Genomic DNA, 13,743 nt, shown 5'->3' with positions numbered 1-13,743 from the left:
TCAATCTGTACTGTGCTTACTTCAATCTGTGCCGAAGCCACTGTACTGCTTGTACTGGCACTTGATTCTCTCTGTTCAATAAGTTTTGCATAAGGTAGAGGTCTTGTAGCTAACATTTCTTCTAAAATATCTTCAGCACAATCACTCTGGATCTCTTTGCCCATCTCTTTCTTTCCCTCGTCCTTTCCTATTGATTTTGTCTTATTTCCATTTCCCAAAGCTTCAGTATTGATACCTGGATACAGTCTAGCTCCCTCGATTACAGCTTTTCTCCATCTATACTGTCCTTCATGCCATTGAGTATCTGCAAAATTACGCCCTGCTCTTTTTGTTCTTCTCTGAAATTTTTCTTCTCTCTATCTCGAGCAACCTTCTCCCACAAATGTAAAGTTTTATACTGTGCAGGTTGATGAGGTGGCTTCATCGCATATAGCATGACCTTCAAATAATCATGAATTCTCATTTCAAAAGTCCCATATCTCAGAAAACTCAATAGATCCTCTTTCTCTGTGATCTTGCACCATTGACTAAGCCAAAAACATGTTTATAACCCTTGTCTATCGTCATAGTTTGTGCAGGCGTACTATCAGTAGGTGCCTCTTTCCCTTTCTGTACCAGAATATTAACATCCCCCTTCACCAAATATTTACATTCTTTAAAATATTTCATGATTGCTTACATTTAGGGCCCAATACAAACTTCAATTCAATGTTTTGGTTTTGTTCTGAATAAATCAAATTTCTTTAAACCAATTCTGTGACAGCTATTATTTCCCAAAATCCGCTAACCAATCTCAATGCAATATTCACTCAGCTTTGAACCAATCTCAGTGCAGCACAACTACGTAACCAACCAACCCCAGCACAAAAGCATGCCAACTGACCAATCACAGCGTGGACCCTATGAAGTTTGACTTCACTCCTCTGTTACAATTTCTTCAGACTTACACAAACATCCACAAACTTACAATAAACATCTCAGTTCTTGTTTGCTCTTGTTACAGAAATAATGGAGTTCCACTTCACTTAAGAAAATTACAAACACCAATGAAATCTCGACCAACGAAAAATCATTCTAATTAATGCCACATCCTCTTTTTGTGCAATCAGGTTCTGCAAACATTAATAAAATGTTAAACAATCACAACAATACATTTTTGTATTTCTAACCTCGGTAGAAGTAGCGATGACTCATGCTGTACTTCAAAATGTGCAAACAAGAACTTTCTCCTTTATCTCATTTATATATATATGTATATCCCGGGATCTTAGATTACAACAAGTCTGAAACTCTTAAACGCCTTCACATAAAGCAAATAATATCCCGAAAACACAATTACATCAAACAACACACCATCCTATAAATATTTAAACCTCCAAACAGAAACCTTCTTGGAATACCACTTTTTTCAAATCCTCAGATTCTGGGCATTGGATTTTGGGATTCAGGTATTTTAATCTAACTTGGGAAATTGTTTATGGTTCCATTCAAGGTGTGAACCATACTCTGCTACCAGAAAACAAAGAGTGTAAATTAACTCTTCAGTACAAGTTCAACTTTTTGCTTTTAAGAATGGACTCCAACTCCATGCTATAATTTATTTTTGAGGCAACAGATCTTTGCCACCATTTATAAATGGAAACCAGCTCAAATCGAGTAAAACATTGACATAAATTACATTTAAGTTCAGTCATTGCTGAGAGTTTTTAGGAAGGTTTCTCATTAAGAGATTAGTATGTTCTTTTCATTTGTCTTTTCATTCAGTTAGTAAAACAGATACTCTGGATATAGAAATCATCAAGAAAACATGGTTGGAGTCATCAATATAGTAAAATGACAGCGTGGTCCATAAAGGAATCAGTCCCTATACTATTTAAAAGGAACCTAACCTGACAGAACCCATAAAGAGTTCTTAGAAAAGAGCAAGATTTAAAGGAGCATTAAAATTGAAGTAAAAAATAAGTCGAACTCCCCATAAAGAGTAATTCTTAAAACTAAGCTGAGACTCATCTACCCAAACAGCATCAACATGTCACAGAAGCAACTGATTAAATAAATCTCAATCAAGTAAAATAGGGGAAGAGGCACTGCAGTAGCTCTACACGTCAGGGCAAAAGAAAGAAATCGTCACTTGCAAAGTTTCAGGCAACAGCAATCACCCTCAGCAGTAGCTCACAGCAATTGGGCCCGAGAAAAATGCAGAAGGGAAACAACACAAATAAGTACTCAGGGAAAGAATGGCACGAATGGATGCTAGCTAACTAGAAACAGTCACTGTGAGAATCTGGCCTGCTATATGATGTCCACTAATGTAAGTGGGCAACTTGCACCAGTCCAGACAACCTTTATGGGTATTTAAGAGGCCTCAGACAACCTTAGACAGCAGCCTTCAGGCTTAGCCTTGAAGGAGTGTAAAACAGCATGTTTCACCAGAATGCAATCTTATAGTATAGATTAAATGAAAAAGAACCACACAAGGTCTTTATAAAAATATGTATTTATTATATAATACTCTCTAGTATGTTCCAGTATCTCCCACATGGAGATATACACATTGCACACAATACTATAGCAAAAAATTCACAGTAAATAGCACTAATACCCAGTGGGCCCGGAGGAGGGGACCACACCATATACTAAGAAAGTGGTATACGAACCTTGACTCAAGTCAGGAAATGTCAAGAGGACGTAAAATCTCGGGGACCCCAAAGAACCATCCAAGGTGAGTAGATAGGGACCCCATGGAGGGCGAGTGCAGTGTGGGAAGACGATCGGGGGCTCCGTAGAACTCTATGTGTAAGTCACGGTTGGATTTTAAAAGATTAAGGACCCTTCCCAGTGGACCCTGAGGAAAGCCTGTGGAAGATAGAAGGTTGGAGAGCCACCCCACCTGTGGATACCATGGTACCCAAGTTACCTATACCAGGGAAGCCGGGAGCATTGGTGTGAAGTGGCATTGGAAACCGCAGTCGAACTCAATGGAGGACTTTAGGAAAGTGCCGCTGCTGGAAGAGGAGAAAATGTCCAGAGGAATCCAAACGTGGATTCTTGATGAAGAGTACAAAAAGCAGAGGGGACAGAGTCGGGGTCACTTGAGAGTGAACAGGGGCTCAGTAGAGGAATGCCCACTGATGTTGGGTGCTTCAGGATAGATATTTATGACCTTGACTCTGCTGCTCTGGGGAATAGGCGATGCTGGGGATGACCAGGAGCTGGATATGAGCTGTCCCACGAAGGATGTCGAGTGCTGAGGGGTCGGTGTCCAGCAGGAGCACCAACACGCCTTGGCTAAAGCAACCCATGCAGGAAGTCAAGAAGTTGCAGGAAGAGGACCAGCAAGGTCCAGGGGGCTCACCTCAATCAGGGGAGTCAGGGAAAGCCCAGAGCAATCAGGGGAGCCCAAAGAAGATGTAGTTGACCCTCCACAGGAACCACAGGTTGAAGACACTGGAGTCGCAGGAGGACCTCATTCAGCTTTACAAAATAACAGGCCACGGATCACACAGTGCTATGTGGTCAAAGATCCTTGATGGAGAAGTTGCCAGAGTTTGGGGCTACTTGGAGCCCAATGCACTGGCTGCAGAATTGCCAACAAGCATTTGCACTTGCAAACGTACGCAGTCCAACTGGGTTCGGGTTTTGCAGCCCCCACGAGGGATTCTGGACTCAAACTGGGTAAAAGGGCAGCTCGAGCCTCAAGGGATGTAGAAATGTACCTCCTGTGTTGTTGAACCCTTTGGAGTCCATAGGAACTCGGGATCAGCAGACCAGGCAGCTGTTTTTCCTTGCCTGCGAATGCAAGGGAGTGACTCCTTCACTCCAAGGGACATTATCTTCAAGTGTCTTGGATGCCCCATAGGTCCTAAACGCATCCTGTATGGGGCCCAGACAAGGTAGCAGACTGAAAGGGAGATGAAGTCAGGCCCAAACAAAGTCCAGCAAAGTCCCGAGTGCCCAGATGGTAGTATTGCAGTGATTTCAGTTCTGAATCTTGTCCACAATGAATCTAGGGACCTACACTGAGGTGAGCCCATAAGTATCCTAAGGAAAGGGATGGGAAGATTCAGGGGACCCTCCCAGTGGAGGGTCTGGACAAGGGGGTGGTAACTCCCATGTCCTTTGTCCAGTTTCACACCAGAGCAGGAGCCAACGGCTCCCAGGACTGGTTTGAACAGAGCTATGCAGAGGGACACCAAATGTGTCCCTCATGCAGAATTTCTGCGTGCTGGCAAGCGCATCCACTCAGCCCTAGTACACTAAATCCTGTCTGGGAGGTGGTCACACCTCCCTGTGACAGGATTGGCTCAAGCTTGTCTCAGCAGCAGGAGGGTAGAAATGTGTCTCTGGTCCACAGCAACCATTTTGTGCTGTCCAGGACTAGAAGGCTGGTACCAGGAACACTGAGAGCCTAATGGAGGGTTATCCCGGTGGGTGGAATCCTACTTACCACACCAGTGTGGGGGTATGATTCCAACATGTTTGACATCAAATACGATAAGGTTTGTTGCAGCAATTTTCAAGATGGTCATCGCGCGGTCATGTAATGCCCTCTATGCTAGTATATGGCTGCTTCACTGACAACTTGGGAGAATGGACTCCATAGGCTGTAGGGGTGTCCTTCTCATGAAGGGGCGCCCTTTCACTTAGAACCAAGCGCCCTACCCTCAGGATTGTAAAGGCCTGCTAGAGGGATGCCTTATAGGTTTTAAGTGCAGTGACCCTTAGACATAGGAAACCTATATCTTTTGTAAGTGGTGCATGCACCAACTTACACAGGATGCAATGGCAGGCCTAAAGTTCCATTTTGAATGGTCTCTCATGGGTGGCATAATACATGCAGCCCATGGGAAACATCTGGGGTACCTATGCCCTGGGTACATGGGTACCATATATTAGGGACTTACCAGGGTACCCCAGTATCCAATCCGGGGTGTAAATAAGTACATACAAACCATTTTAGGAGAAAGCAGATAGACTGGGATACCAGTCAGACTAGTCAAGAACAGTATCACATCAAGCAAAAAGTGGGGGTAACCATTAAAAGCAGATCCTACTTTCCTACAGTCAGTATTATAAAAGACACAGAAACACGTTATTACATTGTTCTGTGATGCAAATACATGAGTATTCCCCTCCAACAAGCCCTAAAAAGCAAAGGCTGCAGAGAAAGGAATTAGAAAAAGGATCTGTGGTGATCTGTCCTTATTGTTGTTCTCATGGCAGCCGATATACTCCCATTTGTATCTATTGCTTTATACTAAAAATATATTTGTGGTCACCTGAAGGTATCCCTGCTTGCTTGCACAGAAGATCATTATGGCCAGTCTTCCCTCCCCATTCTTTCCAATATTTGTGATCATTTGTGCTTTGGCCACACACATCTATTTTCATTCAAGAAGGAGCCCATATTCCAGTAGTCACTAGATTTACAGCTATTGCACCCAAACACCAGTATGTCTGCCATTGTCGGGATGTGAGCATAGTGGCTGAAGAGAGCTCCCGTCAAGACTACAGGCAGCTTAGAGCACACAAAGGGGCATATTCTCAAGAATATGTGATAACCATCGCAAAAGTAACTTAACGCAACACTCAACATCGCAGTCTATCGCGGGAAAATTACGCTGTGTCAACTAAGTGCTTACCGTGTGATAATCAACAGATAACGCGTCAAATGACCGTGTTAAAATCAACGCCATGCCGCAAAAACGCAAAACACGAACACAGGAAAGCTGCGATGAGGCCAATTGCGGTACAAAAATCAGCAAAAACCAGCGACAGGCCCGCAATTCACACGCATCAGGTGGGAACAATCACCATAAAAGTGGAAAAGAAACAGACAAACAAATGCCAAACAACAGAGAAGCACAATGGATGTTGCTGGAGCAAGTACGGAGGAGAATCCGAAACCCACAAGCCCCCCGGAGGACCAGCCTGTGATCTCGGGTCAGGAAATTCCACGGAGAAGAAGAGTAGGAAGAAGCACTTCAGTCCACAGGATCCTGATAACGGAGGTGGTAGAACACCATCAACAACTGTTTGTCACCTCCCCTGTATCATTGGCAACCAAAAATGGACTATGGCAGTCCATCATGGACAAGGCGAATGCAGTAGGGGTGCTGAAGAGGACAAAAGGGGCTGGAATGATGTCAAGTGCAAAACCAAGCTGAAACTTGCCAACAACTGGAAGACAGCAATGCAGACTGGAGATGGAGTCATGCGCCTGAGGAGGAGCTGGACGATATGGAGGAAATGGTGTCCACAGTCATCAGTGTGGAGACATGGCAGGAGTAGGGGGATCGGACACTGCTCAACATGACTGGACACAACAGCATCAGGGTGAGTAACGACCAGGGACTGGGGGGATGGGGGAAGGCCAAAATAGTGGTCCCAGGGAGGGCAATATGCATTTTGAGTGGGCCCCTCAAGATCAGGGGCAATGCAAACTGTTGCCAACACAAAAAAATGCTGTGGAATTCTAGGACTTAACATCAAACAAATAAAGGCAAAGACAGTAGTTCTGGAATTGGCAAGCTGGTGCAATGATACATTTATTTTTTTATTTTTACTGGAAGTAAATGTCACAAAAATAAGAATAGGGAGAAATACTGACATCTAAATGTGGGAGATATATTCTTGCAACACAAATTTTAAAATACTAAAATTGACAACACATAAACCACCTGATTCATCAAGCTAAATTGCACTCGCAAAGGGCAAGATTCTCAGAATCTTGCCTTTTGCGAGTGCAATTTTTGCATTTGGGATTCATCATCCCAAATGCAAAATTCGCTATTTAAGAATTCGCACATTTGCGAAGAATTGAATTTAAGGAATCTCTATTTGAGATTCCTTAAATGCAATTCATGAAGCATTTTAAAATTGCGAAATTGCAATTTTGAGCCGCTATTTACAGAGAGGTCAGACCTCTCGGTAAATAGCAAAAACTTAGAAAAATGCATTTAAATGCATTTTTCTAAGTTGCATGTTACACACACACATGTCCTTTGGACATGTGTGTGCGCAACACCAATGTAGATTACATTTCAGGGGTGCTACAGGGTGTCCTTTGGACACCCCTGCATCCTTGAAATCGCATCCTTATTTGCGATTAGCTAATTGTAAAAAAGGATATAGAACGGAAAGATGCAACCACAGAAAATTAAGGTACTGACTCACCAGTCCTGGGGTGAAATGCTCTACTTTTTGAGCAGAGGTACATGCGATCAGGCACTATGTCATCAGTCACAGTGCAAGAGAGCCAGCGGGTGAAACGGCTGAACCATTGCTCCATGTTGCATGTTGTGGTGGGAAGAAACAAAGTGTGATTGACAGTTGAACTGACCAGTGGATGAAAATAGCTGCCCCAAACCCCTTCTATGTGCATATATTTATGTATTCTTCAGATTTTCTTTGATTACATAAGGCTAGTGAGACAAGTAAAGCTGTATCTAGGCCAGACCTAAAAATGGTGAGGATATCACAGCTGCTTAGGAAGTCAGAGACTTTCGTCCTTATCCATACCATACATTTTACAAAGAAGTTAAGCATGATTCAGTCCAGATCATTCAACTAAAATGAAGTGGTTATGCTATTACGGATTGCCCAGTGCCTCTTTGTTTGCGGGATAGTAATGGATATTAAAAATAAATTTCACAGTCTTAAAATAGGCATTTTATAAGGTTGCATGTTTGCAAGAATTTTATGCAGATCAGCAGACTGGATGCTTTGTTTATGACATAGCAATGTAAAAAGCCCTTGAGTGCAGTAAGAAACTCCTAACATCGCAGTAATGCAGTTATATCTGTTTTTCTTGCTCGTGTTTGCTTGGGGGCACAACTTAAAGAATAACATCTTGATTTTCAATGAATAATGAAATTTCCCAGTTGCTTCCGGCAAGAGCTACAGATTCGAATAAAAAAGAAAGCTGTTTCTTAGACAAGAGGAAACATCTTATTTGTTAGGCGTTAACCAAACTATAGCGCTCGAGGTGTCCTCGAAAGAATGCTTTTTTATTTTTTTTGAAAGATTATCAAAATTGCATAAATTGTATTGAGGGGGTGCGCCAGGAAGGCAACTACACCCCTCGATTTTAGGCCCCTTAATTTCAGTTTGTGTGTTTTTTTGTAATTTGTTTGTAGCATGTCTAGGGCCGGATTGGGAACTTAAAACAGCCCTGGCATTAATGATAAATTCAGCATTTGCATAACGTGCACCACCACTCCTGGAGGCTGAAATTGGCCTCCAAGTGTCAAAAGTGGCCTCCTGGGGATTGCCCGGTTGCCTTGATGGCAAGTCCGGCCATGGAGATGTCCCTTCTAATTGGGGTTCTGGGTTACAGTGCTGCAGGCAAAAATGATATTTGATATTTGATATTTATGGATATTTATAGAGCGCAGACGTTCGCTCCAAAGGAGCATCTTGGCGCTAGGCTGACGTGCAGGGGGTGATTGCGTGAAAGATGAAACATGATGAAGAAAAACTGAGACTAGATGGCTGCCAGTACAGAGGTGTCTGGTTGTTGGTACACCCATGTCTTTAGGAGTTTTCTAAAAAGGCTCTCCTTGTCAGTTAGTCTAAGATTAATTGGAAGGTTGTTCCATGCCCTTGCTGCTAGTACGGTGAAAGTTTTCCCACCCCGGGTTTTGTACTTAAATCTTGGAATAATAATAAGATTTGTACCGGAGGATCTCAAGCATCGCGAGGGGTTGTAACGTGTAAAACGCTTTGCAAAATAATAGGGTCCTGTATTTTTCAGAGTTTTAAAAACAGTGAGGAGAAGTTTAAAAAGAATCCTTTTGTGTAGGGGTAGCCAGTGGAGGGTATTCAGCGCCGCTGAAGCTGATGACCTTCTAGGAAGTCCCAACACCAGTCTGGCAGCTGCATGTTGTATGCTTTGTAGTTTTTTTAGGGTGGACTTTTTCACTCCTGCCATTAATCCGTTGCAGTAGTCAAGGCGGGAGAGTATTACAGCTACCGTGACTGATTTTCGAGCTGCAATGGGGAGGAGAGCAAAGAATTTTTTTAGGGATTTTATGAGTGCGAAACAACGTCCAGCAGTGATCCTGACGTGGTCATCGAAAGAAAGAGATGAATCGAATTGCACGCCCAGGTTCCGTGCTGAAGGTACCGCGCTGGGGGGGGCCTCAGATCCTACGGGCCACCATTCTTTCGGGCAGAAAGATAGATCTCTGCTCAGTGGAATGATTTCGGTCTTGGCACTGTTACATTTTAAGTGGTTTTTGTTAAGCCACTGAAAAACATCCGAGAGACAATTTTGGAAACGCAACTCTGCGCCCGCACACTTTTTGTCAATCGTGACGACAAGTTGTGTGTCGTCAGCATATGACGTGACAAGGATCCCATGAGATTCTATCACAGCAAGAAGGGGAGCCATATAGATGTTGAAGAAGAGAGGACTTAATATGGACCCCTGGGGAACACCTGATGTTATTGGTTTCTCGCTGGATAGAAAGGGACCCAAGGACACAGTTTGGAACCTGTTAGATAGGAAAGATTTAACCCATGCCAAAACTGTGTCTGTCACGCCAATCTCTCGCAATCTATTGATCAAGATGGCATGTGAGATAGTGTCGAATGCTGCTGTTAGGTCGAGCAGGATGAGGACGACCTGATTGCCCCCATCCTGCAGGAACTTGATGGAGTCAGCTAGTTCAACCAAAGCTGTTTCGGTCGAATGACCGGAACGAAATCCCGACTGTTGAGGATGCAGAATGTTACGTGCCTCTACAAAAGTTTTTAACTCTCCATGTACTAACTGTTCCGTGATCTTACCCAGGACAGGTAGTAGCGAGATGGGGCGCATGTTGGTGAGATCAGTAGGGGATTTGTTTTGCTTCTTCATCAGAGGCTTCACAATGGCCTTCTTCCAGTCATTGGGCACTATTCCAGATTCAAGAGATTCATTAATGATGGTGTTGATAAGGGGATTAACAGTATCAATCAAGTGGTGGAGGATACTGGGAGGGCAAGAGTCGGTGGGGGCTCCTGATTTGCATGCCAAAATTGCCTTACGTGTTTGTTGGAGGGAAACGGGTTTGAAACTAGAGAGCAAAAGATAGTTATCTGTTACCTCATTAGGGGTGGTCGGAGGAGAAGGGAAGTCTTTCTGGATACTAGCAATCTTATCTACAAAAAAGTCTGCAATTTGATTGCACAGGCTTACAGATGGTGGGATTTCCGGTGCAAGAGATTTGGGATGGGTGAAAGACTTAACTATAGTAAAAATAGTTTTTTGTTTTTGCTGGGCATCATTTATAGCTTTAGTGAAAAATTCCCTTTTTGCCACTTTTATGTTGGAAAGATATGTTTTCCTTTGTTGAACATAAAGTGCTCTTGCAGCCTCATCATATGTTTTTCTCCATTTTCTTTCTAACCTTCGACAGAGAAGATGACTATCAGATAGGGCCTGGGAGAACCAGGGTGCATTAAGTTTACTTTTGTGTTGTTTTGTACGTTGGCTTTTAGGTTCGGAGTTAGCCAAAACAACTTGATCCATCCAAGCATGAAAATTATAGGAGTCAATTATCACATCTCCGATTGGTTTTGGGGATTTAGGTAAGGGTTGAGGGTCCTGCGTGATGCGTTGTATAACTTGCCTCCAGTTAACTGTAAAGGAGGGGTGAGAGCGTTTCTTGCTGAGAACAGCAGGAGCTTGGATTTCAATGTCGAAAGGGATGAAAGAGTGATCAGTCCAGATTTGGGGTAACGGAGGGGACGTAGTCAAAGTTGTAAGGTTAGAACAAATGCCATCCAGGGTATGTCCCGCAAGATGGGTTGCAGCAGTGACACGTTGGGATAGTCCAAAAATATTTAATGAATGTTGGAAGGAAGTGGCGTAGGGGTCTACACTGGACTCTAAATGCAGGTTCATGTCTCCTAATAAGGTAAAGTTGGAGTACTGTAATGTAAGTGCTCCCAAGACCTCATCTAGAGAGTCAAGGAAAGAAGAAGCGTTGCCAGGGGGACGATATATAAGACCCCCCCGAAAAGGAGGTAGAGGCATTAATTTTAATTGAAAAACCCATGCCCTCACTGCCTTTGAGGTGGTCTAGATCAAATATATTGCAGGGGAGGTTTTTTTTGATGGCTAGTGCTACCCCACCACCGCGTCCAATTGGTCTGTCGCGCCTAAAAACAGTGAAATCAGAAGGAAGGGCAAGGACATGAAATGCCATGAATAAGGCACAATGATAAACCAAGGGGTAGGGAGGTTGGAGATCGCGCTTAGGGGCAGAAGAGAACTATGTAAATTACATGAAGGGAGGTGTCCTTGCCTGGAGCAAAACGAAATGTCAAGCAGTGCACCCGTCAGTTTACCACTTACTTGTCGTCTTTATATGTGGGTTCAGCATTGAAGTCTCTTGAGGAAGCAATCTTCCAAAAGGGCTTGGTGGGGGTGAAAGGTAAAAGCTCAGGTTAGCCCTAAACACATCCAGCCAGCACAAAACAACTCCCAGAAGGAACCAGGGCATCTTAAATGTAGAAGAGAAGCAGCCCCCTTGTCTGCCTCACATCAGGGAAGCAGCAATCCTTTGGGACACTGGTACATGAGTAAGCAAGTGCAGCCTTAATTGTAATTGTATTTAACTGTAATTGCAGATGTGTGTAAATCACTTTTGTAGCAGACACAATCTGGAGTTCAGAGCTACAAAGAAGAAGAGACCTGAGCCTCTCACAGACTCTTAGGAGAAGGTATCAGTAATTTATGTCAATGTTATTTTACCTCCTTGGAAAAGTGGCTTTTGAGTGACTTTTCAATGAATAATTAGTTCATTGTGAACTGTAAAGAACCTGTCATTTTATCATTTACGACAATGGGAGACTGAAGAAAATCTATAAGTCACCTGAAACTGGTTTTCTATAGAACAAAGGACACAATATAGGACCCTATTCCTGATAGGTAGAAATTACAATGTGAAACAACAATACATTTCAGATATTTGGCCTCTATATCCTATATACTGATGTAAATTGTATGGCAATGTGGAACCAGTTACATTTGCTCTTCATATATGAATATTGTCTCTTCATGTATGAATATTGTACCAGCCTTTTCATTACAGAATTACAACCATTGTGCTATGTCAACCTTTAACCTAGGGTGTAATGTGAAATCTGACTGTTAACTCCAAGAATCATGTTGTAGCCATAGGCTAAATCAATCTGAAGATAATATAATTGGAGGTAAAGCACTTTAATAGTTGTGCTGTATTTGTAGTAAGTGAGCAATAGCACTTTTATTTCATAAAGAATTATAACTATTATTTATTCATTCTGTTGTCAAAATTCAACCATTTTTAGTTATATTAGATCACTTTTAATCTGTTTACCAGGTTTGTGCCGTAATGTGCCACATTACCTGAACTTTGCTTCTACTTCTCGGTAATGATAATGTACTGTAGCAGAACTTTCCATAACATTTGCATGATTTTGCAACTTATCTTTTTTTTCAAACATGTTTTTATTGGTTTTCAATCAAACGGTAAATTTATTGCGCATAAAAATTAGTCGCCGGCCAGAGCAATAGGTAGTTAACACAATTGGTTGTGTGGACAGAATTGGCGCTTACAGAAATATCTCAGATACAGTTGTTGTTACTGGGAGCCTTCTACCGTTTCAATATGTTCGTAGAGATCCTGGCTCCACCAGAATCAGTTATCGACATTCCATTCAAATGGATGCTAACAAACAATCAACAAACTCAATCTGGAAAATCCCTATCCCTCCCCGACCCCTACCCTGGGATAACCTTGTCCTAGAGTGTTGAGAACAAAAGGGGACTGTCGTTCAGTATAGATGTCTAAGTTTTCCCTACATCCTTGGAGTGATCCTGTACGGAGGAGGGATTCTTTGATGCCTAATTACTGGATACGCACACTTACTCAATGGGCAGTAGAAGAACGTTATGGCCTGGGATAGTGTAGCACATACTGGGAGCTTAAAGTTGGCCAAGGAGATCCAGGCAGTAATCTTACAGGCATGACCAAAAGCAGTCTGAGGTTTCCAGGGAGACCAGAAAAGGGGAGGGAATACAGGCTCAGGGTGTTTCTTTGTCATCTTCCTCACAATACTTGACCTCTTGTCTTATGGCCTACCGGTAGGTTGTGATGGGCCCTTTGTGCAACACCTGTTTTTTCTTTCCTGTGAAGAACTTGACTCTCAGCCTCAGCCCAAATGTTTACTTCCTGCTTCAATGTGAGAAATGTCAGTGGAGAGCAAGATATCCACACATTCTATTGCATGTTTGGCCATTAAAAGCACACGGTCTAGAAATGTGTTCCTAATCTTGCCCTCTTAGCACAGGGATATATTCCCATGAGACAGACTTACATCTGGTTCAGTCATGGGCAAGCCGTCACAACTGACAACATCTCAAAGAGGCCCTTCTAGAAGGGTAGAAGACAATCATTCTGGCACACCTTGTGAAGAAAATCCCCTGGGGCATGCTGGCATCTTAAACTTATATCTGCGATCGAGTCATAGATCTGGTGTTGAAACTTAATTTTGGTGTCATAAATTTGCATCACTTTATTCCTCCCATGAAAGGTTTTACTGGACCTCTCTGCTGCCTTCGATACGGTGCCTCACTCCCTTCTACTCTCTAGACTAGCTGACATAGGTATCATTGGCTCTGCATTTGACTGGCTTACTTCTTTTCTTAATAACCGCACGCAACAAGTTTGGTTGCCTCCCTTTGCTTCCACCCCCAAATTACTTTCTACT

Source organism: Lissotriton helveticus, chromosome 9 (genome assembly GCF_964261635.1).
Source record: "Lissotriton helveticus chromosome 9, aLisHel1.1, whole genome shotgun sequence".
Classification (NCBI taxonomy): Eukaryota; Metazoa; Chordata; class Amphibia; order Caudata; family Salamandridae; genus Lissotriton; species Lissotriton helveticus.
This window is presented reverse-complemented; position numbering follows the sequence as displayed.